Raw genomic sequence first — 26,606 nt, forward strand, 5'->3', positions numbered from 1 at the left:
TATGACTATATATTGCAATGTATTGCTGCTGCTTTATAACAAATTTCATGACATATGCCAGTGATATTAAACCTGATTCTGATTCTGAGAATCCCAGGAATTCTTAACCTGATATTATATTATATACTGTATATGATAATCAAAATTGTTTACATAATTAAACTGGTAACCGGAAGTAGACTTACTTTCAATGTGAGGAAGTACATACAAAATGCTCAGTATTAATAGTTTTCTGGATGCCCTTCTCCTACCTGAATCGTCATTGTCATGGCTATCCCTCGAGGTCGAAGGTAATGGTCTTCGTTCTGTTAATCTACTTATGGGCTCTCAAGTGGCTTATGAGTCCAATCTTGGCTCTGAAAGTTCTACCGCATTCAGGACAGGTAGTTCCAGATGGCAGATTGGGCTTTGATTGTTGCTGCCTCTCTTTCCATTTTCTTTTAATTCTGCACATCTGCTGGCTTCAAAAGTTGCTGTTTCTTCTCGGGTGATGGCTTGCCAGAGTTTCCTGTCCTTGACATTGGTTTCAAAATTGTTGATGTCGATGTTACATTTCTTCATGTTGGCTTTTAAGACGTCTTTGAATCTCTTCTGTTGTCTGCCTCTTGTACGTTTGCCTTCTTTAAACTGGGAGTAGAAGATTTGCTTCGGCAGACGTTCGTCTTTCATCCGAACAACATCACCGCTCCATCTTAGTTGGTTCTTGATGACGTAAGCTTCAATGCTTGCTGTTTTTGCTTCATTTAGCACACTGACGTTGGTTCTTCTATCTTCCCAATTGATATTTAAGATGTTTTGAAGACAGCGGTGATGGAACTTTTCAAGTATAGGCAGAGACAAGAGTAAGGCACTGGAGGTAAAGATAACAGAGAGGTGGTCACAGGATGCAGATGAACGACTATGGGATTGCTTTGGGTCACTGAACTGGGCCATGTTCAGGGACTCATAAGAAGACCCAAATGAATATACCACAATTGTCATGGATGAGTGTGTCCTCACAAAATCATTCACAGTCTTCCCCAAACAGAAGTCCTGGATGAACCAGGCAATCCACAACCTGCTGAGGGCTAGGTGGTGTTCAGGTCTGGCAATCCAGGAAACTAAAGGAGGTACAGGTATGACTACCAGAAAGACATCTCACATGCAAAGTGGTAATTCTGGACTAAACTTGGTACACAGAAGGATGCTCGACAGCTGTGGCAGGGCTTGAATGTTAATACCTCCTACAAAACAAAAACCAACAACATATGTGACAACAAAGTTTCACTCTCAAATTAGGTCAATGCATTTTGTGTTCATGAAGGCACCTTCACAAACTCCCAGTGCCCCTAACAACCCTATGATTTCAGTCTTTGAGGTTAACATGGGAGCATCCTTGAGGAAGGTGAACCTATAGAGAGTATCTGGTCCATCTAGCCGTGTACTGAAGACCTACGCTAATCAACCGGCTGGAGAGTTTACTGACATCTTTAACATCTCACTTTGGCAATGAGGTTCATACTGGTACCCAAGAAGAACATGGTGACCTGCCTCAATGTCGTATCCACTTACATCCACTGTGATGATGTGCTTTGACACGTTGGTCATGAAGCATATCAACTCCTGTCCGAGGAGTGAGTTGGATCCACTCCAGTTTGTCTGGTGTTAGAATAGGTCAACGGTAACAGCTATTTCTTTGGCTTTTCACTCAGCTGTAGACCATCTGAATATCTGGACAGTGAAGATGCACACAACAGATGTGAAACAACGATGAGCGGTGGTCCCTGGATGATAACCCTGCAGCTGACCTAAGGGCACTGTTGGAGATGCAGCAGGCAGCAATGTCAAGCAGGAAGCAGCATCTTCCTATCAATCTCATTAAAACTTCCGGGTATCTAGTGACTGCTGTGAAAGGGCAGTTGGGGTCCAGGGAAGACTGGAGGATGTCCAGGAAAGACTGTAAGATGGTTGGAAAGTCTGCACTAGGAGTCACCCAACCCATTCTTCTCTTGTAGCAGAGACACCTATCAATGCTATGAAAATGAATAAAAGACAAACTGAAGGAACTCCAAAAGGTGGGATGAAAGATGGGCCCAAAAGGATGGATTACATGGCAACAACCAGAACGAATATAGACAATGAGATAAAGACCTTTCAGAAGGACAGGTGAGGATGGGAGAACATAATGACACATAGAGGGCTACTAATCCATCAGGGGAAGTAAATTGCAGTGAGAAAGGCCAACAGCACCCTTGCACTGCTGTGGCAGATCAGACAAGAGGGACCCAAAGCCACATAGAAGACCACAGAACTGATGGACCCAGCATTGCTGGAGGTGATTTGTTGGTAGAGGAAGAAGGCCCAACAATGGAGGGTAACTCCCATGTATGTGAGCACATAAACACACCTGACTTTCCCCCATCTGTGGAGCCACGCCACAAAGCTAGGAGGAAGAAACAAGAAAAGAAGCACAAGATCAAGTGGATGAAAGGCGAGTGAACTGGCTGAGTGGCAAAGGCTGGACGTGGACCTCAGCGTGATTCTCAAACACGCACTTCATGGCGGAGTGGAAGAGAAGCTTAACTCATCTGGAGACTTCCTCTATGAGGCGTGTAGAGATAGATTTGGTGAAGTTGACGTCAAGCGAGTCGCTGCTCCAAGAGTAAAAGGAAGAAAGGAGAAGATCGTAGAGCAGCTAGTACGAAGGTGGCACCAGCTGTAGAAGGACTGAAAGAAAGAAACACTCGAGGAGAAGGTGGGCTTGAAGCTGATGTGGAATAAAGTGACACAGAAGTTGGCTGAGCTGCGAAGGGCAGAGTGCATTTGTAAGCGCAGGAGAAAGAAGGCAAGAGAGAGAGCCAGCAAGAATCTCTTCAAGTATGCCCGCCAGCTGTTGGAGAATAAAGAGAGCGGAATGCTGGAAGCCAGCAAAGCAGAGCTGGAGCCGTACATCAGAGTGGCAAAGAGCTGTGGTGCTGTCCGTCTCCAAAGAGCACAGCTCCAGTTCCGTCAACCAGTTCAGGAGCGTTGCTCTGCTGAGCGTCGAGGGGAAAATCATCTTCTCTGTTGTGGCTAAGAAGATGACCTGCTACCTCATGAGCAATGGATACATTGACCCCAGCTGCCAGAAGGCAGGAGTTCCAGGCTTCCCGGGATGTGTGGAGCATGCATCATTGGTATGGGACCAGATCCAGTGAGCCAAGCGTAAGGTGACCTACATGTTGTGTGGCTGGATCTTGCGAATGCCTGTGGATCTGTGCCTCACCAGCTCATCAACTTTGCGACGGAGTTCTTTTACATTCCCCACTGCATTAGAGGCCTGCCTTCCAATTACTTCAGTGACCTCCCGATGGGCTTCTCTTTTTGAGACTTTACAAGGGGGTGGCAGCAGTTCGAAGTAGGCATAGCAATGGGGTGTTCCATCTCTCCCACCCTGTTTGTGGCAATCTTTGAGATTATTCTTATTGGAGCAAGGCTGATGATTGGAGGATAAAGCTGCAGTCAGAACAGAGGCTTCTTCTACTGAGGAGCTACATGGCTGACGTCACAAGCACTCTTCAGCAGGCTGCATGCACAAGAAGGCCGCTGAAGAGGCTGGATGAGCTGGTGACATGGGCAAAGATGAAGATCAAGCCCTGCTAGCTGTGAAGCCTAACCCTCCAAAAAGGAGTAGGAAGTGACAACATCACCTTTGTTGTAGGGAGCCGGGGAAATCACACTGTTGGCCAGGTATCCCATCCAAAGCCTTGGGAGGCAGTACACTGCACAGCTCTCTCACAGGCAGATGGGAAAAGTAGCACAGAAACAGCTCACAGAGTGCCTGGCTAGAATCAACCAGAGCCAACACCCAGAGAGTGTGAAGTGTGATGCTACCGGTTCACACTGTACAAAAGGGTGATGTGGCCCTGGAAAAATGTGTAAAATTCCCTTATGAGCAGCCATTAGGATGGATGGGATAGCCAATTCATACATCTGGAAATGGCTGGTGTTTTTCAGAAACTGACCTCTTCAGGAAGAACATGTTGCAGCTGCCACTAAGATCCATCAGCCTGGGGTACGAGCAGGAGAAAACCCGACTGGTCATTGAGCTGAGGGAGTCCACTGACCTGCTGACGAGGAGTGCCAAGCTTAAGTAGACCAGACCATCAGTAGACTGAAGCAACAAGAGGTTGTCAGCAGAGTCCAGGCTGGACATGCAGGACTTGGCTGGGAGCAGACAGCACATTTCTGGTCCAAGGCTTCGAAGGAAGAGAGGAAAGCCATGGACAGTGACGAGGACAGAGCAGGGGTGCCACAGGGTGAAGGCAGTGGCAGAGGGCTGTCAGGGAAGATGGACAACATGGAGGGCGCCATCAACAGGTCATTCAGCTAGTCTGAACTGTGGAAGGTCCCACAAGCCAGACTCAGCTTCCTCATCAGGGTGACCTATGACAGCTTGCCCTGCCCCCGAAATCTTCACCAGTGATTCAGCAATGAGGATAGCTGCCCCCTGAGTGATACCACCAATGCCAACCTCCAACGCGTCCTGGCAGGATGCAAGACGGTGCAGTCCACGGGCACTACAGCTCATGGCATGACCATGTGCTTAAGAAGCTGGCAGAGATCGTATAGACCTGCAGGTGCGATGCAAGAAGCAACCTTTCCCTATTGGGACGACAGCTCATTTGTTAAGGCTGGTAAGAGCACTGAGTGCACTCGCCCAAGATCTCCTTCAGGACTCCTGTCCACAGGCAAGGAGTGGAACATGTGGGCAGATCTCAGCAGACAGCTCCAGTCCTCCATGGAAATCACCACCACATCTCTCCGCCCAGCTATAGTACTATGGTCCATGGCCGCCAAGGCAGTCCCCCTCATTAAATTAACCATCCCATGGGAGGAAGAAGTGGAGGCTGCCACGAGTGGAAGAGGCTGAAGTACTCAGACTTGGTTGCTGAGTGTAAGGACGCTGACTAGAGGACCATCATCTATCCCGTGGAGGTCGGATGCTGGGGCTTCATCAGCGCCTTGACAACAAGGTTAACTGTGAAATGGCAATGACTGGAACGAGGCTCAGGGGCCACCAGACAGTTGGCTGAAGAGACGGAAAAGGGCAGCTTTTGGCTGTGGCAGCGGAGGAAGGACAGAAATTGGGGGACCGACTAAACTGGGGGTGGGAAGGAGACATCCCTGAAACTGCTCTGCAACCAGGAGATGTACCAGGGCTCGGAGCGAAACATCAGTGAACGGTGGTCCCTGGCTGATGACCCTGCAGCTGACCTAAGGGAACTGTCTGTTGGAGGTGCGGCAGGAAGCAATGCCAAGCAGGAAACAACATCTTCCTGTAAATCTCACTGACATCAGCTCAGCATTCAACACTATCACTCCCTCAAAACTAATCAATAATGTCCAAGACCTAGGCCTCCTTGTGCATTTGGATCCTCAATTTCCTCACTTGCAGACCCCAGTTAGTATAGATTGGCAACAAAATCTCCTCCACAATCACCACTGCTGTGTGTTTAGCCCCCTGCTCTACTCACTTTAAACTTATGACCTACAGGCTAAGTACAGCTGCAACAGCATACTTAAGTTAGTTGATGACTCCACCTTTGTTGGCCGAATCAAAGGTGGTGATGAATTGGTACACATAGAAGTGAGATTGAAAATTCAGTTGAATGGTGCCACAACAACAACTGATAACTCAACATCAGCAAAACTAAATAGCTGATTGAGTATAGGAGGAAGAAAGCAGGGACCCATGAGCCAGTCCACTTTAGGGGGTCAGAGGTGGACAGGGTCAGTAACTTTAAATTCATTGGCGTTATCATATCAGAGGATCTTTCCTGGGACTAGCACGTAGAGGAAGACAGAGAAGCACCGTAACTTTCTTACACGTTTGCACAGATTCAGCATATCAAATAAAACTTTGACGAACTTCGATAGATGCACAGTGGAGAGTATCCTGAGTGGTTGCATTATGGTATGGCATCACCAATGCCCAAAACAGAAAGGCCTACAAAAAGTGGTGGATGCAGCCCAGTCCATCACGAGAAAAGCCCTTCCCATCATTGAGCACATCTAGAAAGAGTGGTGTCACATAAAGCACCATCCATCATCGAAAACCCTACCATCTAATCCATGCTCTCTTCTTGCTGCTCCCTTCAGGAAGGAGGTACAAGAGCCTTAGGTAGCACTCTACCAGGTTCAGGAACAGCTATCATACTTCAATCATCAGGCTCCTCAACCAGCGTGAATGGCTTCACTCACGAGAATATCAAACTAATCACTAAATACAACCTGTGGACTCCACTTCAGGCAGTCTACAACTCACGTTCTCAGTATTATCTATCTATCTATCTATTTATTTATTTACTATTTTCATTATTTTTATTATTTAACACATTGGTTGCTTGTCAGCTTTTGTTTGTGTAGATTTTCATTGATTCTATTGTATTTCTTTGTTCTACTGCGAGTGTCTTCAAGAAACTGAATCTCAGGGTAGTATATGGTGACATACTGTACATGTTTTGATAAATGTGTTTTGAACTTTGAACTTCATTTTCTTGTTGTGCTTAGGAGGCATAACTTTAAATATAATATCTCTATTTTGAAAGTGAGGAATGAAAATTGCTCAAAATCAAGAATTATTGATCAAATAGCCTAGTAACTATTTTGGAACAATGTTTGGGACCAGGTTATAGAATTCTCTCAATACTAAATTTCAACATTGTCAAAGCGAGGAGTTTGCATGGGCTTGGAAACGTCATGTGTGCCTCATTAATCTACTGAAATTCTTTATACAGGGAGCTAACTTAGCAGGTGTCATCTATCAAATTGATATAATTTATTGCTTGCATTAAGAAAGACCTTGTTAACATTTTACACAAGGGTCTTTTAATAAAATTTAAAACGATAAAACTTAATTTCTGGAGTTAACAGGAAATCAAATGGTGAATTGGAAACACGATCAACTATAGATGCAAAGGTAAGAACATGCCTGAGGGGCTGACAAGCAGAGAAATGTTATTCCTGCTGTTTATAAGTGGCAGAAAGAACGTTCTTGCCGTAACATTAGAATGTTTGCTGATGAGACAAATACATATGACCACATTATGTTAGATTGCCTTTCATAAACTTGACAGTAAATTTAGAATTTCCTTCATTCCCTTTGTATTTTACTTTCTCTTTGAAATACTAATGGAAAATATAATTGATTTTGTTGCTGAACAAATATATTATGTAAAGATAGTATTTAGTAAACTAGCTTTTTATTGTATTTACAAAAATCTTTCACTGGCTCTTGATTCGGATGCTCTCAATTAAGCAGTTAAGGTTAAAACCAAGGAGATTACAAACTAAGGAGAGAAGAGTGGAATTAAAATATGAATCAGTGTTTAGGTCTATTACCTTCTGAACAATTAATGATGGAATGTGACTGTACAGTATACTTGAAATCCAATTTTAAATTCTACATTTTGATACTTAAGTACATTGACTAGAAATTCTTTCATGACTTTTTTGTGCTGCAAATTGGAACTTAATTTAAAATCTCATCAATAAACACATTTGAATCCTTGGTGCACAGGCAACATGATGTGGCAAGCTTAACAACAAGGAGTCAAAGAGCATAGAAGTAGGCCTTTGGCCCTTTTTTGTGCATGGTGCCCACCTAAACTAATCACATTTGTCTGTTTGATCTTTAAACTTTCTTATCAATGTCTTTTGAATTTTGTTATTGTACCTCCTTCAATCATGTCCACTGATTGCTCATTCCATATACTGTATACATTACCTTCTTGTGAAGAAGTTGCTCCCTTAGGTCCCTCTTAAAATTTACCCCTCTCACACTAAACCTATGCCCCCTGATTTTTAGTTCCCTTTGTCTGGGGAAAAGACTCCGTGCATTCACCCTACTTATGCCCCTCGTGATTTTATATACCTGCGTAAAGTCATCCCCCCAATCTCTACATTTCAAAGAATGAAGTTCTAGCCTTCCCATTTGCTGCCCATAACTCAGGCTTTTGAGTCCTGGCAGCATTCTCGTAAATCAACTTTTCACTTTGATGTCTTTTCTGTAAAAGGGTGACCAATTTTCTCTAACTGCGCAGTGTGGTCTCACTAACATCTAACTGCAGCACGATGTGCCCAACTCCTTTACTTAGTGTCCTTACTGAAGAAGGCCAACATGCCAAAAAACTTCTTCACCATCATGTCTACTTGTGATGCTGCTTCCAGCGAACTATGCATCTGTACTCTTAGGTCCCTCTATTCCACAACACTCCCCAGGGCTTAACCATTCACTAAGCCCTACACTGGCTGGACTTTACAAAGTGCAACACTTTGCACTCACCCAGACCGAAAACTGTTTGCCAATCCTTGCCCCACTTACCTAGCTGATCAAGGTTCCCTACAAATATTGATAAACCTTCTTCACTACGATTCCAGTTATTTCAGTAACATCCACAGAATTTCTGACCATACCTTGTACATGGACTTAGAAATTATTTATATAAATAATAAACAATTAAGGCCTTAGCAGTGACCCCTGTGGCACAGACTAGTCACAGGCGTGCAGTCTGAGAAACTACCTTCCACCATCACTCTCTGAGTAAAGTTTTGTAACTTCAAAATATTAAACTAATTCAAAGGAATCTGAAATGTGAGTGTTACTTCATGTTTACTTTAAGCGAGGTGTGCATGTATCATGGGGTAATGTGACGTATGCAATTCACGTGTTTATACATATAACTCATAGTGAACTATTGAAACAAAAGAGAATGCTTAATCAAACAATATATTTACAATATTACTCAAATATTACTGAAATAATACACATGACTCTGCTTCCTACCATTGAGCCAGTTATCAATCCAATTAGCTATCTCTCCCTGGATCCCACACAATCTAACTTAGCAGAATAGCCTTCCATGTGGGACCTTGTCAAAGGGCTCTGAAGCACATATGCCCAGAGTCTTCTGGCCAGGAATGGTGTTATCAATGACATGCAACACACATATTGATAACACTGATGCAAAATTCACTTTCACATCTGAGACCAAGGCCAATAGATCAGAAACATTCACTGCTTGGTCTATATTTGTGAAGTTAGAGGCATTCTTGAGGTAAGCTTTCCTTAAGCATTTTGTTTAACATTTACATTGACACCTTCTCTGCTCTCTCACTAGAATCATTTGGATCCCTTTTCTAACTCTGACCTGAATCTTGGACAAATCATAGATCAAGCCGCAGAAAAGTTACTAACATGGTTAGCGCATTGGCTGATTGGTAGGAGGCAGTGAGTGGGAATAAAAGGATCCTTTTCTGCTTGGCTGCCAATGACTTGTGGTTTTCCGCAGGTGTCGGTGTTGGGAACACTTCTTTTTATGCTGTATTTAAATGATTTAGATGATGGAATAAGTGGCTTTGTTGCCAAGTCTGCAGATGATACAAAGATTGGTGGAGGGGCAGGTAGTGTTGAGAAAACAGATAGAATGCAGAAGGACTTTGACAGATTAGGAAAATGGGCAAGAAAGTGGCAAATGAAATACAAAATTGGAAAATGCATGGTCATGCACTTTGGTAGTAGAAATAAATGTGCGGACTTTTTTCTAAACGGGTAGAAAATCCAGGAATCTGAGATGCAGAGGGACTTGGGAGTCCTTGTGCAGAACCTACCCTAAAGGTTAACTTGCAGGTTGAGTCGATGGTGAGGAAGGCAACTGCCATTTAGCATTCATTTCAAGAGGTCTAGAATACAAGAGAAAGGATGTGATGCTGAGAATTTATAAGGCACTGGTGAGGCCTCCCTTTGAGTATTGTGAACAGTTTCGGGCCCCTCATCTTAGAAAAGATGTGCTGACATTGGAGAGAGTCCAGAGGAGGTTCACAAGGATGATTCCAGGAATGAAAGGGTTATCATACGAGGAAAGTTTGATAGCCCTGGGTCACTGGAATTCAGAAGGATAAGAGGGGATCTCATTGAAACCTTTTGAATGTTGAAAGGCCTAGGCAGAGTAGATATGGAAAGAATATTCCCATGGTGGGAGAATCTAGGACAAGAGGGCACAGCCTCAGGACAGAATGGCATCCTTTCAAATCAGAGATGCGGAGAAATTTCTTTAGCCAAAAGGTGGAAAATTTGTGGAATTTGTTGCCACAGGCAGCTGTGGAGGCCAGGTTGTTGGGTGTATATAAGGCAGAGATTGAAGGTTACGGGGGGAAGGTCGGGAACTGGGGTAGAGGAGAAGATAAAAAAAAGGATCAGCCATGATTGAATGGCGGAGCAGTCTCGATGGGCCAGATGGCCTAATTCTGCTCTTATGTCTGATGGTCTTATGATCAAGTCCTAGTGCTGTAATGGGCAAGTCTCCTCTCCCAATGAAAATTAAAAGAAAAGGCAGCAGATGCCAGAAATAGGATCAGGGAAAATAGAACATCAGGAGGAATACTGGAAATAGCCATTCCTGAAGATCATCTGTTGGTGAAGTTTCTCTTTCTCCAATATTATAGCTAAGAAGGAATCACAGTGCTGCTATTAGCAACACAGAACACAAACAAAGAAACTTAATGTACTCCTAACACATTAGCCTATTTGGTCTCACCATATCAGAGATAATGCCTTTGTTCTGTTCATCACTTCCCACTTTTCTGCAATAAAAAAACATGCTGGCAAAAGGTCTCAGACCTCAGTTTACTATTTCTCTTCTCACACAAGCTGCCTGACCTTCTCTTCTCACACGAACTGCCTAACCTTCTCTTCTCGCACAAACTGCCTAACTTTCTCTTCTCTCATGACCTGCCTGACCTTCTCTTCTCTCACAAACTGCCTGACCTTCTCTTCTCACACGAGCTGTCTGACCTGCAGAATGTTTCCAGTATTTTCTGATTTTATCTTCTCTATCACACCGTTGCTTCAAAATCTTTTTTTCCTGATATCATTTAGCCCAATATCTCTTCACCTAATATCCTAAACTCTGCTGTCTGGACTCCAATATACTGTCCCACTGCTACAACTGTCCAGATTTTCTGACCCTCAAACACCTCTCATTCATTGACCTATTCCTTGATGTTTATTAACCCAGTGCCCTATCTCTGATGTTACATCCCCAATATTTTAGCTCTTAATGATCCTTCCCAGACACTCTGTCCTTTGTCCCGCTACTCTAACCTACGATTATTTACACTCATGATCACAAACCTAATGTTCCTGTAGTCAAAATCCCAACAAATGTTTTCCCCTTCCTGGAATCCTGAATCTAATTCTTCTTCCCCTAATATCCATTTCTGATATCTCTTTCCTAGATATGTCAATTCTAACTGATCCTTCTGTGACATCTTAATCCAATCCCCAATGCCACAATACACTCCCTCCTGCACTTAGCAGTCTTTCGGATTACCTATATTTGTTGAAGCATTATTCCCCATTTTATTTCGTATTTCCAGCTTTCACTATTGATCTTTTTATCCTCGTGTTTTTCTGCATTCTCATATTTTCAACTCCAACTCAATGAGGATGAAAGATCATGCTGAAATTCTATCAGCTTTCATTATGTCAACCAACAGCCCTTGATTACCTTGTGGTTGATGCTGACAACATGCCCTTGATTGTTTTTGTAATATGCAATTCAGCACAAAGCTTTTTTTTCTGAGTATTACATTCTTTTCTGGTGCATATTAAAACTAAGAATATTGTTTTACTGAATAGATATTGTTTCACATTAATAAATGTTGATCGTGATTGAAGTGATTGATCCTACAAAGAAAATGGTGCCTCTATCATGTAATGGGAAGTATTATTTTCCTTTTCAGCCATTGTATCCAGCTACGATCTGTGCAATTGATATTCACCCTATGCCAATTAATTGACCACTTCATTAATCTTCAAAAGATTACGTATAATATTATTACGCAGATTGAGTATATTATGTTAATATATGTTATTTTCTTACATTGTTGCTATTTGTTGACTAATTGAACGTAGAATCACTCAGACCAATACTTGTCCTAAAACTTATTTGGATTTGTAGGATCTGAAATTTTTTCATGTCAGAGTCAAAATTGGATTTAATATTGTTAACTTATATGACTTGAAATTTGTTATTTTACAGCAGTGACATAGTGAAAAGACAGAAATCTGACTATAAATTGTAAAAATAATCAAAAAAAGGAATAATGAAGAGTGTTCATGGTTTCAGGCACTGTTGAGAAATCTGATGGTGGCAGTGAAGTATCTCCTAAATCATTGAGAGTGGGTCTTCAGGTTCCTGTACCTCCTCCCTAATGCTAGTAACAGGAGGGCATTAGGGTTAGAATTAGTCTATTTGGCCCATCAAGCCTGCCATGCCATTCCATCATGGCTAATTTATTATCCTTCTCAACCCTTTTCTCCTGCCTTCTCCCTGTAACCTTTGACACCCTTCATAATTAAGCACCTTTCAACTTTCGCTACAAGTATATACAATGACTTGGCCTCCACAGGTGTCTGTGGGAATGAATTCCACAACTCACCACTCTGGCAAAAAAAAAAATTCCTCCTCATCTCTGTTTTGAAGGGCTGTCCTTGTATTCTGAGGCTATGCTTGCTGGTCCTAGACTTGCTCACTCTTGGATACATCCTCCCAATGTCCACTCCACTAGACCTTTCAACATTCAACAGATTTCAATGAGATTCCCCTCTCATTCTTCTAAACTTTGGTGAGTGCAGGTTCAGAATTATCAAACAGTTCTCATACATTAACTCTGTCAAAATATGGTGGGCAGAGCTACGATGGCACTCAACAGCAACTTCTTTGAGCTCATCTGCGAAAACAGCTTAATTTCTATCTTTAATGTCTCTCTTTTTCCTTTTCAAGGTGGATGGGGTTCTGTCGAAGACCCTGACCTAGATCTACAGTCAAACTTCACCTCTTTGTGGCAATGGGACTCGCTCCCGGGGCTCATCGACCGGCCACTTTTCGATATCCCAAGAACACAGCTTAGAAGATGAGTGCACCTTTGGGGTTCTGTGGCTTCACAGCCCTGAGTGTGAACCACTGGCTGAACCATCACGAGAGAAAGCAGAACGTTGGGAACAGTTGTTCGGGGCTCTGTACTTGGATCATGTTCTCACTCTCTTTCTCTTGTTGGTTTGGTGGGGGAGAGTTTGTTGCTGATTCTCGAGTCAGAGTACTTGGCAAAAAGTGACACGGCAGAATTCATCACCGTAAATCAGCGAGTTGTTTTGTTTATGTCTCCCCGCTCGCTGTGAAAGGGTGACGCCTCTCTGTCCCTTTACTGGGGAGAGAGAGAGAGAGAGAGAGAGAGAGAGCGTGCGCCTGGGGCATGTCGAACTGTCTGGTGAATGATTAGTTTCTGTTGTACTGCAGATCGTGGTCTTTCTTGGGTTCTTTGCTGTTGCTTGCTTGGTGGGTGAAAGGTGCTGATGCTTTTTCGACTGAAGTAAGTGGGAACGAGGAGGGGTGTTGCTTTGCTGCTGTTTGTGCGTGGGAGCGGGGAATGGGGTGCTTTGGGGTTCTGAGGTTTTTACTGTCATTATTTCTTTGGGGCACTCTTTTGTTTTGGAGGATGCCTGTGAATAACAAGAATTTCAGGTTGTATAGTGTCTACATTCTCTGATATAAAATGGAACTATTGAACTATTGAAAATTATTTGCTACGGCTAGAATGGGAGAGGCGAGTGTAATGATTGATATAAGGTCAAAGGAGAGCTGAAATCACAGCTGATCATGACTGGCAGGGGTTTAATTCAGAAGAAAATTCTTAGTCCATCGTGCAGTGCAGTAAGGAAAGGGTGAATTGGCCAGTCACCAACTTATCAGCATGCAGACGTACTGAGAGAGTCTACAGCCAAAATGGGTGACTTGGTCAGACATCAGAAGTAATGTCCTCTCATATCATTGGCAAATTGACTGTCAAGGCAGCCATGAGGCTGCAAGGTTAGAGGGAATGGAATAGTATTATTACATCAAGATTATTATAATCCTTCAACCTCGAGAAAGAGATTACTCACAGAATAAGGAAACATAACTTTTCATCAGTTTTAAAATCCCTTGTCCAGAGTTTTTCACAACCAGCAGTAATACAATTTCTTACCCACTTTAAAAATAGATTAGTAGAGGAAGAAGCCAGTCCCACACAACATTAGCTGTTAAATCAACCCTTTTATTAGAAAGTTTAATAATCACAAATAATAATAATCGATAGTAATCTCCTCTTGCATGTTTGCCAGAACAGATTTTTATGTTCTCTATTGGTTGACTGCCAGATCTTGCATCTGCTGTCTCACAAGCCAATGCCTGAAAAGACAAAATGGAACATGCAATAATCTGCCAACTACCATGCTGAGTCATGTGCTTATCCCCTGCTCTACTCGCTTTACACTTATGACTGTGTGGCTAAGCACAGCTCCAATCCATATTCAAGTTTGCTGATAACACCACTGTTGTCAGCTGAATCAAAGATGGTGATGAATCGGCGTAGAGGAAGGAGACTGAAAATCTGGCTGGGTGATGCCATAACAACAACCTCTTACTTAGAGTCAGCAAGACCAAGGAGCTGATTATTGACTTCATGAGGAGGCACTCAGAGGTTCAAGAGTCAGTCAGCATCAGAGGATCAGAGGTGGAGAGGGTCAATACTTTACATTACTTGGTTTTATTATTTCGGAGGACCTGTTCTGGGCCCAAGATATAAGTACAATTATGAAGAAAGTATGACAATGCCTTTATTTCCTGAGGTGTTTGCTAAGATTCAGCATGACATCTAACACTTTGACAAAGTTCTATGGATGTGTATATTGACTGGCTGCATCACAGCCTGGTATGGAAACAGTGATGCCCTTGAATGGAAGAGTCTGCAGAAAGCAGTGGATCCAGCCCAGTCCATCATGGGTAAAGCCTCCCGCCCCACCATTGAGTACACCTGTATGAAGCGTTGTCGCAGGAAAGCAGCATCCATCATCAGGGACGTTCCCCCCCCACAGAAACTACCCAGGACAAGCTCTCTTCTCACTGCCACAAGGGCTTGCACAACAGGTTCAGGAACAGTAACTACCCCTCAGTCCTCAGGCTGGTGAACCAAAGAGGATAACCTCACTTGCCCCATCGCAGACTTGTTCCCACAACCTATGGACTCACTTTCAAGGATTTTTCATCTCATGTTCTTGATATTTATTGCTTATTTATTATTTCTTTTTTTGGATTTGCGCAGTTTGTTGTCTTTTGCCCACTCGTTGAACACCCAAGTTGGTGTGGTCTTTCACTGATTCTATAATGGTTATTCTTTTACTATGGATTTATTGAGTAGGCCTGCAAGAAAATGAATCTGAGCATTGTATATGTACTTTGATAATAAATTTACTTTGAAATTGAACTTTGCTCAAAGAATAGATGGCACCATGTTGGAAAGGAGAATGTTGGATATCTTTTCTCAGCAAGTGAGGGAGACCTATGCATGGTGGTGAAGAATTGTCCCTGAAGAGGTGTATTTTTAATGCAAAGGAGCTATACCTGGGAGATCTTTGTAAGCAGAGCAATGCATGGGCAACCCATGAACCTAGTACATTTGGAGGCCTAAGATGTATGTAAATATCTGTGCCTACACTTCTTGTTCCGGTGAGCTGAACAAGAAGTAGCTAAAATCTCATAGCCTTGAGAACTGAGTCTGGGAGATCTCCCCAATGCAGCTGTACACAGCAGATGCTGAGATGTGGCAAAGAGCACCAGTGCATCTTGGGCAGGTTCAGTGACTAATCATAACCCTAACATCTTTGTGCAAAGCACACACATGAGGCTGTATTTGAGGTTTGAAGGAAATAATACATCTCAGTGAAAATAATGAGTGTTGTTTGATTGTTGATATTTAAATAGTAGAGTTTAATTAATAAAGCTTGTTTGTTCCATAAGTAAATATGAGCTGTCAACTTAGAAATCTGTTTCTCTGTCATTAAAACAGCACAAGCAATCTCCTTAGCACTATTTCAAAGAGCTCTAAAGACTCATCAATGTCAGATCTAGACCATGATGAGCAGTTGCCTCCATGTCACACTACTTTGGCTCATGACTGTATGTGTGAAAGGTTGAACTTCCTGTGTTAGATACTGTTGACAAGAAATGAGCGAGTGTTTCAGTGATGAGAAAATATGACAGTGTTTTCCAAAGGGACAGGACAATCTCTAAAAAATACAGGTTGCAAACTCTTGGGGCAAAGGCGACTTATGAAGAATCCAGAAGTTTCCGTCTTTATACTCCTTATCCCTTTCAATAAAGACAGACAATCCATTAATCTTCCTTATTTTATGCTGCATCTGCAGCTTTATTTTTTATTTCATCTACTACAAACACATGATTTTTCAGTCTTGCACTATTTAAATAATACTTTAATTTAAATTCTTCCTTTTGCAGTTAAAATATTGCATATTCTGGCTTTATATCTATATCTATGTGCCTCTTCTTGCCCACAAACTGAATTTATCCAATATCCCCCAACAGATTTATCCAATATCTTCTTACAACTTGTTAACACATTTGTCTTTGTATCATAACAGTTAACGTACATTCAATCCATTTCCCTGAGTGTTCACTCTACAGAATAAATAGTTAAATTCCCGGCACTGATCTTTATATGTCACGAGTGGTTGACTACCATTTTGAAAATGATTTTTACCTGGTGCTCAGTTCTCTGTTAGTTAGACATTCCCTCTCACCATGTAAATATATCAACTCTACTCTTGTGTGCTCTTCATTTGTACAGCCACCTTTTAAGATGCACCTTATTCAATGGCTTGTGGAAATCAAAATACATAAATCAACCGGTCCCCTTTATTCACCCCATCCTCAAAGAAAATTACTATGATTTTTTGGGTGATAAAACAAGCACGCGTGCTTGTCTTCCTTGGTGATTAATGCGCCGAGGAAGACTGAAATCGTCGAGGCAGTGGTCAGTGCTGTCTACCAGCCTCTCTTTTCCTGCTGCTGGAGGAGGATATCTGTGTGTGGTTGTCCCTTCCTCCCTCTCACTCACTGGTCCCAGGGTAAAGTCCTTGCATTTGATTGATCTCTCTCTTCCTTAATGGTGTCAGAGCAAAGTTTAATTGGTGCAGTTTGTAGTTTGGACCCTAATTCATGTTATGATGTGTTCTTGTTCTGGTCGTTCCTTTTTCTTGTTGCTATTTTCAGGCAATTTTTGAATCAGGATGGCCGTCAGATAATGAAGATCGAACTGAACTGAAATATCTTTTTTGATTTTGTGTTTTAGCTACTTTTTTGTTGCTATTTGCGCAATTTGTTTTTTTGCGTGTGGGGGTGTTGATGTTCTTTTTCTTTGAACGGGTTGGTTCCATGGTTCTTCTTTGTTTTGTAACTGTTTGTGGGGAAGATAAATCTCAGGGTTGTATAATGCATACATACTTTGACAATAAATATACTTTGAATCCTTCGAATCATTCTGTTTGCTAGATAAGTACTGTATATAACCCCTTCCTTCCGCTCCCCTTCTTTTTCCCACACTGGACCTTTCGACTCTCATTTCTTTCCCTTACTTTCTGTTCTTTTCCCTCTTTCATCATCCTCTTGCCATTCCTTTCTCACTCATCATGCTCCTTCTTTTTCCATTTTTCCCCCTTACTCCTCTACTTCGCTATTCCTTCCTTTCACTTCCTCCCTCTACACTTGTCCATCACTCTTTCACCATTTTCCTCCCATTCTCTCATTTCCCTTGATCCTCTTCCTCATCACTCCAATATCTCATCCTGTACCCTGTCCATCTCACTTTTTCTCACTCATCTGCCTTCCTCAGTTCTGCCTACACTCTCACTTCTTCCTTCAAATGACCTTTATTCTCTATCGTGGCTTCGCATTCCTTCATTATCTCTTCATTCGCTTCCAATCTTTTCCTCTCTAATGCTTACCTCCTTTTTCCTATTCCAATTCTCTTCTTTCCTGTCCTTCCTTATCACCTTCTCCTGCCCAAAACTCTGCTTCCTCCCTCCCTTCCTTTTCCATGCCACCATATAGTCATATTCACAACTTTTTCCATCGTTCATCCATCCAGTCTTACGATTCCCATTCTCACTTTCTTTCTCACTCCTTCTATTTTCATTCTGTTCACTTCTGCTATACTTCCTCCTTGTTATCTTGTTACTTCTCCTAGCTCTCCTATATCCTTTTACCTACTTCTAACTCATCCCTCTTTTCTACTCCTAGCTCATCTTTCGTTCTTGTCTCCTACCATTTCCTCAATATTTCTATCTCTTCCACCATTCTTCTCTCTCCTATATCTACTGTCCTCCTCTTCTTTGCTCATCCTCATATTTCCTCCCCAATTCCTCTTCTCTTTTACTCCTATTCTTCCTCTGTTCATCCTACTTCCTCGACCCTCTTCCTCTTTCCCCCTTAGCTTTTCCATCCTCATCCTTGTCACTTCACAGTCAAATTGTTCCCTTTGTCTTCTATTTTTTCCTCTTCCTACCTCCTGTTCTCCAATTCCTACTTTTTCATCACCCTCTCCTCTAATCTAGTTATTCCTTCTACCTCCTTCCTTATTTCTCATAATTTCCTCTTCCATTCTCTCTCCTTACTCCCTCCAGCTCATTTCTTCCTCCTACAAGAGAAATGCTTCATCAGAGTTCATCAGACCATAAGACATAAGAGCAGAATTAAGTATCTCAGCCCACTGAGATTTCTCCGCCATTCCATCATGGCTGATTTAATATCCCTCTCAATCCCATTCTCCTGCCTTTCCCCCCTAACCTTTGATGCCCTTATTAATCAAGAACCTATAAACCACTGCTTTAAATATGCCCGGGGACTTGACCTTCACAGGTATCTGTGGCAATGAATTTCACAGATTCACTACCCTCTGGCTAAAGAAATTCCTCCTCATTTCTCTTCTGAAGGGAAACCCTTCTATTCTGAGGCTCTGCCCTCTGACCCCAGACTTCCCACTATGAGAAACATTCTCTCCACATCCACTGTATCCAGGCCTTTAAGTATTTAATAGGTTTCAATGAGGTCCCCTGCCCCATTCTTCTAAACTCCTGTGAGTACAGGCCCAGAGCCATCACATATTTCTTCTACATTAGCCTTTCATTCTCAGGATCATTCTAATGAACCTCCTCTGGACCCTCTCCAATGCCAGCACATCCTTTCTAAGATAAGGGCTCAAAACTGCTCGCAATTCTCCAAGTGTAGTCTGACCAGTGCCTTATAAAGCCTCAGCATTACCTTCTTGCTTTTATATTCTATTCCTTTTGAAATGAATGCTAATATTCCACTTGCCTTCCTTACTATGACTCAACCTGCACGTTGATCTTTAGATAATCATGCTTGAGGACTCCTAAGCCCCTTAGCAACTCTGGTTTCTGAATTTGCTTCCTGTTTAGAAAATAGTCTATATCTTTATTCCTTCTACCAAAGTGCATGATCATATACGTCCCTACACTAAATTCCATCTGCAACTTTGTTGCCCATTCTCCAAACCTGTCCAAGTTCTTCTGCAAACTCCTTGCTTTCTCGGCACTACCTGCCCCTCTGCCTTTCTTTGTATTGTCTGCAAACTTAGCCAACAATTCTGTCATCAAAATCGGTAACATAAAAAAATGGAAAGAAGTGGTCTCAACACCAACCACTGCAGAACACCACTAGTCAGTGGCAGCCAAGCAGAAAAAGCCCACTTGATACCCACTCTTGGCCTCCTGCCAATCAGCCAATTTTATATCCATGTTAGTATCTTTCCTATAATACCATGAGTCTTATCTTGTTTAAAAACCTCATGTGTGACATCTTGTCAAAGGCCTTCTGAAAATCCAAGTACATAACATCCATTGACATCCACAATACCTTCAGTTAGCACTTTCAGAACCATAGGGTGTAGTCCATCTGGTCCAGGTGATTCATTTTATGTTTTGTAACTTCAAAACATTAAATTAATTCAAAGGAAGACCCAGGGTCCAAAATATGTGTGTAACTTAGTCTTAACTTTAATCAAGGTATGTATGTATCATATATAATTAACATATTTTACATATAACTCTGAATTAATTATTTAAATGAATAAGAATGCTTAATTAAACAATATATACACGAGATTACTCAAATATTATTGAAATATTAAATATACAACACTTCTCCCTGCTTGGCTATAAACTCCAACTCAGTAGAGAATGCATCTCAACTATATTCACAGTAGATTATATAATATAACTGCTATATACATCTACAGCGGAATAAATTCTTTAATTATCCCATTCAGGCCTAAAGCTTTCATCACTGTGAAGGATTTCTTACTCTTGCGGGATATCTTTTTTTCCTGACAAAGGAGGTCACTCTGCTTGATAAGTGAGACTTGTGGCTGGGGAACTATCTCAGGTTCTGCGGCCTCCTCCGTGTTGGCTGTAGGAGTTGAATCTGAGACAGCAGGACGTGGTTCTGATAGTTCTGGACACCTTTCTTCTCTTATTCTCTTTCTCAATCTACTTTGATGCCTTTCTTTTTCTTCTTGGGAAGGTGCATTTACTTCACTGGAGTATTCTCTTATTAATCCTTCTATTGCTTCCTTTATGATCTGATCTCTTCTCTTGGTTTCCTCATCCACAACATTATCTGACGAATCCTCTGTTCTCGTATCTCCATTGACTCTCCAGCTGGGCTTTGTTTGTTGTATCTACTATTACAAGCAGGTTTTTGTCTCCCACTTGGAGTCCATGTAATAACCTTAATGCATGTAGAGTAAATTCCGAATTTTACACTCACAGAAGTTGAATGTTGTGACTTTCCTGAAGCTCCCAGAACTCAGTTCCAGCTTAAAACCAAGCTACATTTCACAAGTAACTGCGTGATTAACATATCAGAAGCTTTCTTGGATATGTTGTCTACAAAAGCTATTGTAGTTCGACTCACTGCTTTTATCACTTTCATCAGTAGCATGCAAGTTTGTCATGGTCCCGTCTGGCAATCCCCCACCTTGCCATTTGCCTCAAGATTTGGGCCTCGATCACCTCATTTAGATTCCAATCATTCCCAAGTATCACTAACTACATGCACCTGCTTCCCGTCAAACAGCAGGATAAAAACCCTGCGACCACAGCAAGAAGCCGTCAGTTCGTTGGTCGACTCTTGTGAGAGTAAACCTTGTTTCCTATTCCTGAGAACTATCAGTTCTAAGCTTCGCATCGTCTCCTGGATATTGGCTCCCCGTTCGCGGAGGTGCTGCGCCTAATGACTTTGCCTCAGCATCTGTGTCCTGCACTTGGGTTCGTCCCCAGCCACATCCTTGCAACAGAACGAGCTGGCCAACATGAACCCAGCGGACACGAACCCTCTGCAACAAGCCCTCGCCAGCCAGGGCTTCCTACTGGGCTTGCATGATCAGCTGCTCCAGGAAGTCATGGAAAACCTCCGCTGCCTGTCAGCAGACATAAGAAAGGTCAGTGAACAGGTCGACCGAGTATCCACCTATCTTACCCCGTCGACTCCGGGAACTCCGTCTGACCAGCCCGGACAGTCTGTGGTGGCGACGCCCGAGGCGTCAACAACACGTCCGCTAAGGGAGCCGCGCGTCCTGGAACCAGAACCCTACGCCGGAGATCTGGGGAAGTGCCGGGTTTTTCTGCTACAATGCTCCCTGGTGTTCGAGCAGCAGCCATCCATGTACGCCATGGACAGATCTAAAATAGCTTACATTATGGGGTTATTACGAGGAAATGCCTTAGTGTGGGCCACCACGATTTGGGATAATCAGCCAGAGACCTGCTCTTCCTTCCCCGCCTTCATCTCAGAAATAAGGAAAATTTTTGACCATCCCGTCTGCGGTAAAGATGCCGCTAAGCAGCTACTCACCCTCCATCAAGGCTCACGTAGTGTTGCCGAATACTCCGTGGAGTTCCGGACGCTAGCGGCCGACTCGGGCTGGAACGATGAAGCACTCCAGGAGGAATTCCGGCAAGGCCTCTGTGACAAGGTAAAGGACGAGTTGGTGGCTAGGGATGACACTAACAGTCTGGATTTATTGATCTCCCTAGCCACCAGGCTGGACAACCGACTCCGAGAACGACAGAGGGAGAGAACCGGTCGTCCTTTGGCCACCCCACGGCATGCTTTACCATCTACTCCCAGCCCTAACCTCTCTCCTCCTCCCACTCATAGAATAGCATCCGGCCCGGCCGTTTCCACCACCCCGGGAGAGAAACCAATGCAGCTGGGACGGAGCCGTCTTTCTCCCTCCAAGCAGCTCCGGAGACTGAGAGCAGGGGATTGTTTCTATTACGGTCAGTCTGGCCATTTTCGTGACACCTATTCCCTTCGGCCAAAAGGGGAGGGCTCACCAGTAGAAAGGGGGACCCTGGTGAGTCAGACCACATTCCCTTCCGTCCCCCAATCCCGGATGCATGTCCACGCCACTGTAAGCTACAACCAACAGTCCCTGTCCTTGTCTGCCTTGATAGACTCCGGGGCTGAGAGGAATCTGTTGGATGAAGATATAGCAACCCAGGCCGGAATTCCTCGAGAGCCGTTGACCACCCCTCTGGAAGCCCGGGCACTGGACGGAAGACTTCTGGCCCGAATCACTCACTGTACCCCACCACTGCCTTTGATTCTCTCGGGGAACCACCGGGAACAGGTACAATTTAACTTGATCTCCTCCCCTCAAGCCCCAATAGTTCTTGGGTACCCATGGTTGAGCCGCCACAACCCTTGCATTGATTGGTCCACCGGGAGGATAGTCAGCTGGAGTCCGTTTTGTCACGCCACCTGTCGGCAGTCGGCCCTTTCCCCTGTGAAAACCACCTCGACCTCACCTGCAGTTGAACCCCCTGACTTGTCCAGGGTTCCAGCGGAGTACCACGACCTGGGACACGTGTTTAGTAAACAAAGCGCCCTTTCCCTGCCTCCATACCGACCCCACGACTGTGCTATTGACCTTCTTCCCAGAGCTCCTCTGCCCACCAGTCGGCTGTATAACTTGTCCCAGCCAGAGAGGGAAGCAATGGAGGGTTACATCAGTGAATCTCTCGCGGCGGGCATCATCTGACCCTCATCCTCCCCGGTGGGTGTAGGGTTCTTCTTCGTGGGGAAGAAGGATGGTTCCGTACGTCCCTGCATCGACTAAATCATATAACCATAAAGAGCAAGTACCCACTGCCTCTGATAAGTTCTGCGTTCGAACCACTTCACGGAGCCACCATCTTCTCGAAGCTGGGCCTACGAAGCGCCTGCCATCTGGTCCGGATATGGGAGGGGGACGAGTGGAAGACGGCATTCAATACCCCCTTAGGCTACTTCCAGTACTTGGTCATGCCTTTTGGCCTCACCAATGCCCCTGCAGTCTTTCAAGCCCTGATTAACGATGTACTAAGAGACTTTATTAACCGCTTTGTGTTTGTCTATCTGGATGACATCCTAATCTTTTCCAGCAGTCCCCAGCAACACGTTCTCCATGTCCGTCAAGTCCTGCAGAGACTGGAGGAGAATAAGTTATCCATAAAGGCGGAGAAGTGCGAATTCCACATCCCCTCGGTCAGCTTCCTAGGTTATATCATCGAGAGCGGACAGGTGAGAGCTGATCCCGAGAAGATCCGGGTGATGACGAGTGGCCCAAACCCACGGACCGCAAGCAACTCCAACGGTTCCTGGGGTTTGCGAACTTCTATCGCCGGTTCATCAGAAACTACAGTCAGGCGGCGGCTCCTCTGACCCGACTTACCTCACCCGCCACACCTTTCCTTTGGAACTCCGAGGCGGACTCAGCATTCGCGGAACTAAAGAGGCGCTTCATGTCTGCTCCCGTTCTGATACAACCGGACCCCTCCTGTCAATTCATTGTGGAGGTTGACACCTCCGACTCTGGGGTGGGAGTGGTACTGTCCCAACGTTTGGGCCCGGATCAGAAACTACATCCCTGTGCCTTCTTCTCTCGCCGACTGTTTCCCGCTGCATGAAATTACGACGTGGGGAACCGGGAGCTACTGGTGGTCAAACTAGCGTTGGAAGAATGGAGACACTGGTTGGAGGGGGCAGAACACCTGTTCATTGTGTGGACGGACCATAAGAACTTTGAATATATCCAGACTGCCAAACGCCTGAATTCTCCCCAGGCCTGTTGGGCATTATTCTTTGGTCGGTTCAGGTTTACCCTCACGTACCGTCCAGGATCCAAGAACGGGAAGCCGGACGTGCTGTCCCGCCAGCATGACTCCACCTCCAGTCCCAAGACTATCCTCCCACCTCGCTGCGTGGCTTCCACCCTCACATGGGAGATCGAGGCTAAAGTAAAGGAAGCCCAGCGGGACGACCCCGACCTGGGCAATGGACCCGGCGATCGCCTGTACGTGCCCACCTCCGTCAGGTCCCAGGTTCTCCAATGGGGGCACACATCCCGGTTCGCCTGCTACCCCAGGAGTGATCCCACCCTGTCTCTCCTGAGGAAGCACTTTTGGTGGCCGTCCATAGAGGGGGACACGTTCTTGTGTCTCAGCTTGTTCCATCTGTGCCCGGGGAAACCTCTCTCATCAACCACTGGCAGGGCTACTTCGTCCTCTACCTGTCCCTGGTTGCCCCTGGTCACACATCGCCTTAGACTTCGTCACCGGTCTACCCCCTTCCCGCGGAAACACCACAGTCCTCACCGTGGCAGACCGATTCTCCAAGGCGGTGCACTTTGTGGCCCTCCCTAAACCTCCTTCCTCTCAGGAAACCACAGATCTTCTCGTCCGCCACGTCTTCCGCCTCCACGGAATACCCGCGGACATCGTCTCCGATCGAGATCCCCAGTTTGTCTCGCAAGTATGGAAGGCCTTCTGTCAAGCCTTGGGCGCATCGGTCAGCCTGTCATCCAGCTTCCACCTCCAGACGAAGGGGCGGACGGAACGGGCAAACCAAGACCTGGAGGCGATGCTTCGTTGCGTAACGGCAAACAACCCATCGACCTGGAGCGATCACCTTCTGTGGGTTGAGTACGCTCACAACTCTCTGGTGAGCTCTGCCATTGGGAGGTCTCCGTTCCAGTACTCCCTTGGGTACCAACCCCGGCTGTTTCCCACGCAAGAAGAAGAGATTGCAGTACCGTCGGTTCAGGACCATATTAGTCGGTGCCTTAACATTTGGGAGGAGATGCGCATGGCCCTACTCAAATCAACAAATCGAAATAAGAAGACAGCCGACCGACACCACATCCCGGTGCTCGAGTACCAACCTGGGCAGATGGTGTGGCTGGCCTCCAAGGACATCCTGCTCAAGAACGAACATAGAAAACTCGCCCCTCGCTTCCTGGGACCATTCAAGGTTGAAAGGGTAATCAATCCCACAGTGGTCTTCCTAAAGCTGCCTAGATCCATGCGCATCCTCCCAATCTTTCATGTGTCTCAGTTAAAGCCAGTTTCCATCAGCCTGCTGTGTCCCCCTGCCGAGACTCCTCCACCTGCCCGTATCATCAACAACCATCCGGCATACACCGTCCGACAACTACTAGATGTGCACCGTCGGGGCAGGGGTCTCCAATATCTGGTGGACTGGGAAGGGTACGGTCCAGAAGAGTGTTTCTGGGTCCCCCGCTCCTTCATCCTAGACACTTCCCTCATCCAGGATTTTCATCGGGGCCATCTGGACAGGCCGGGAGGATCACCTGGAGGCTCCCATTGGTGGCGGGGGGGGGGGGGGCGGGGTACTGTCATGGTCCCGTCTGGCAATCCCCCACCTTGCCACTTGCCTCAAGATTTGGGCCTTGATCACCTCATTTAGATTCCAATCATTCCCAGGTATCACTAACTACACGCACCTGCTTCCCATCAAACGGCAGGATAAAAACCCTACGAGCACAGCAAGAAGCCACCAGTTCATTGGTTGACTCTTGTGTGAGTAAACCTTGCTTCCTAATCCTGAGAACTGTCAGTTCTAAGCTTCGCATCGTCTCCTGGATATCGGCTGCCCGTTCGCAGAGGTGTTGCGTCTAACGACTCTGCCTCAGCATCTGTGTCCGGCACTTGGGTTCGTCCCCAGCCACGTCCTTGCAACAAAGTTGTGGAAGGATTTCCAATCAAGTTGTAGTTGTCCCAACCAATCAGAACCCCACAAAGCTGGCCCTTCTGTTTTTACCATATACAAGCTCAATGTAGCTTGTTAGTTGTTATATTTTTTGTGTTATGGATGCCATTCCCATGGGAGTTATTTTTTCTGCAGTATGTTCATAGTTGGGTATCCATAGGCTTCAGTTTGGTTTTTTTGAACTGCCACTCAAGCTCATTTGTGGATTGACTGAAACAGCTGAACCAGTGTCCAGTTCTATTTTAATTAATTTGCCATTCACTATTGGTGTAAGCTTGTCTATTGTTAATTTTCACCCTGTAAATCTTAGGACTGCACAATCCTGTGTCACTCTCATCATAAGCAGATTTTTCATCAACAGAATGCAGATTAGTGCTCGTTTTGAAACTGCAGCTTGACTTTTTAGTATTTTCTCTTCCCTGTGCAGTCAACCTATTTTTGTTTGCCCAACATGCTCTTTGTATGTGTCCAACTTGGTTAGATTTTCTACAAGTTTTACCTTTAAATCTGCATTGTTAGGTGAATGTGAGCACCTGCCACAATGGTGACACAATTTATTCAGCCAGGCTGGTACAGTATCTGGTTAGATGCTACAATTTTATTCATGCTCACTTTCAA

Source organism: Mobula birostris, chromosome 4 (genome assembly GCF_030028105.1).
Source record: "Mobula birostris isolate sMobBir1 chromosome 4, sMobBir1.hap1, whole genome shotgun sequence".
NCBI classification, from domain to species: Eukaryota; Metazoa; Chordata; class Chondrichthyes; order Myliobatiformes; family Myliobatidae; genus Mobula; species Mobula birostris.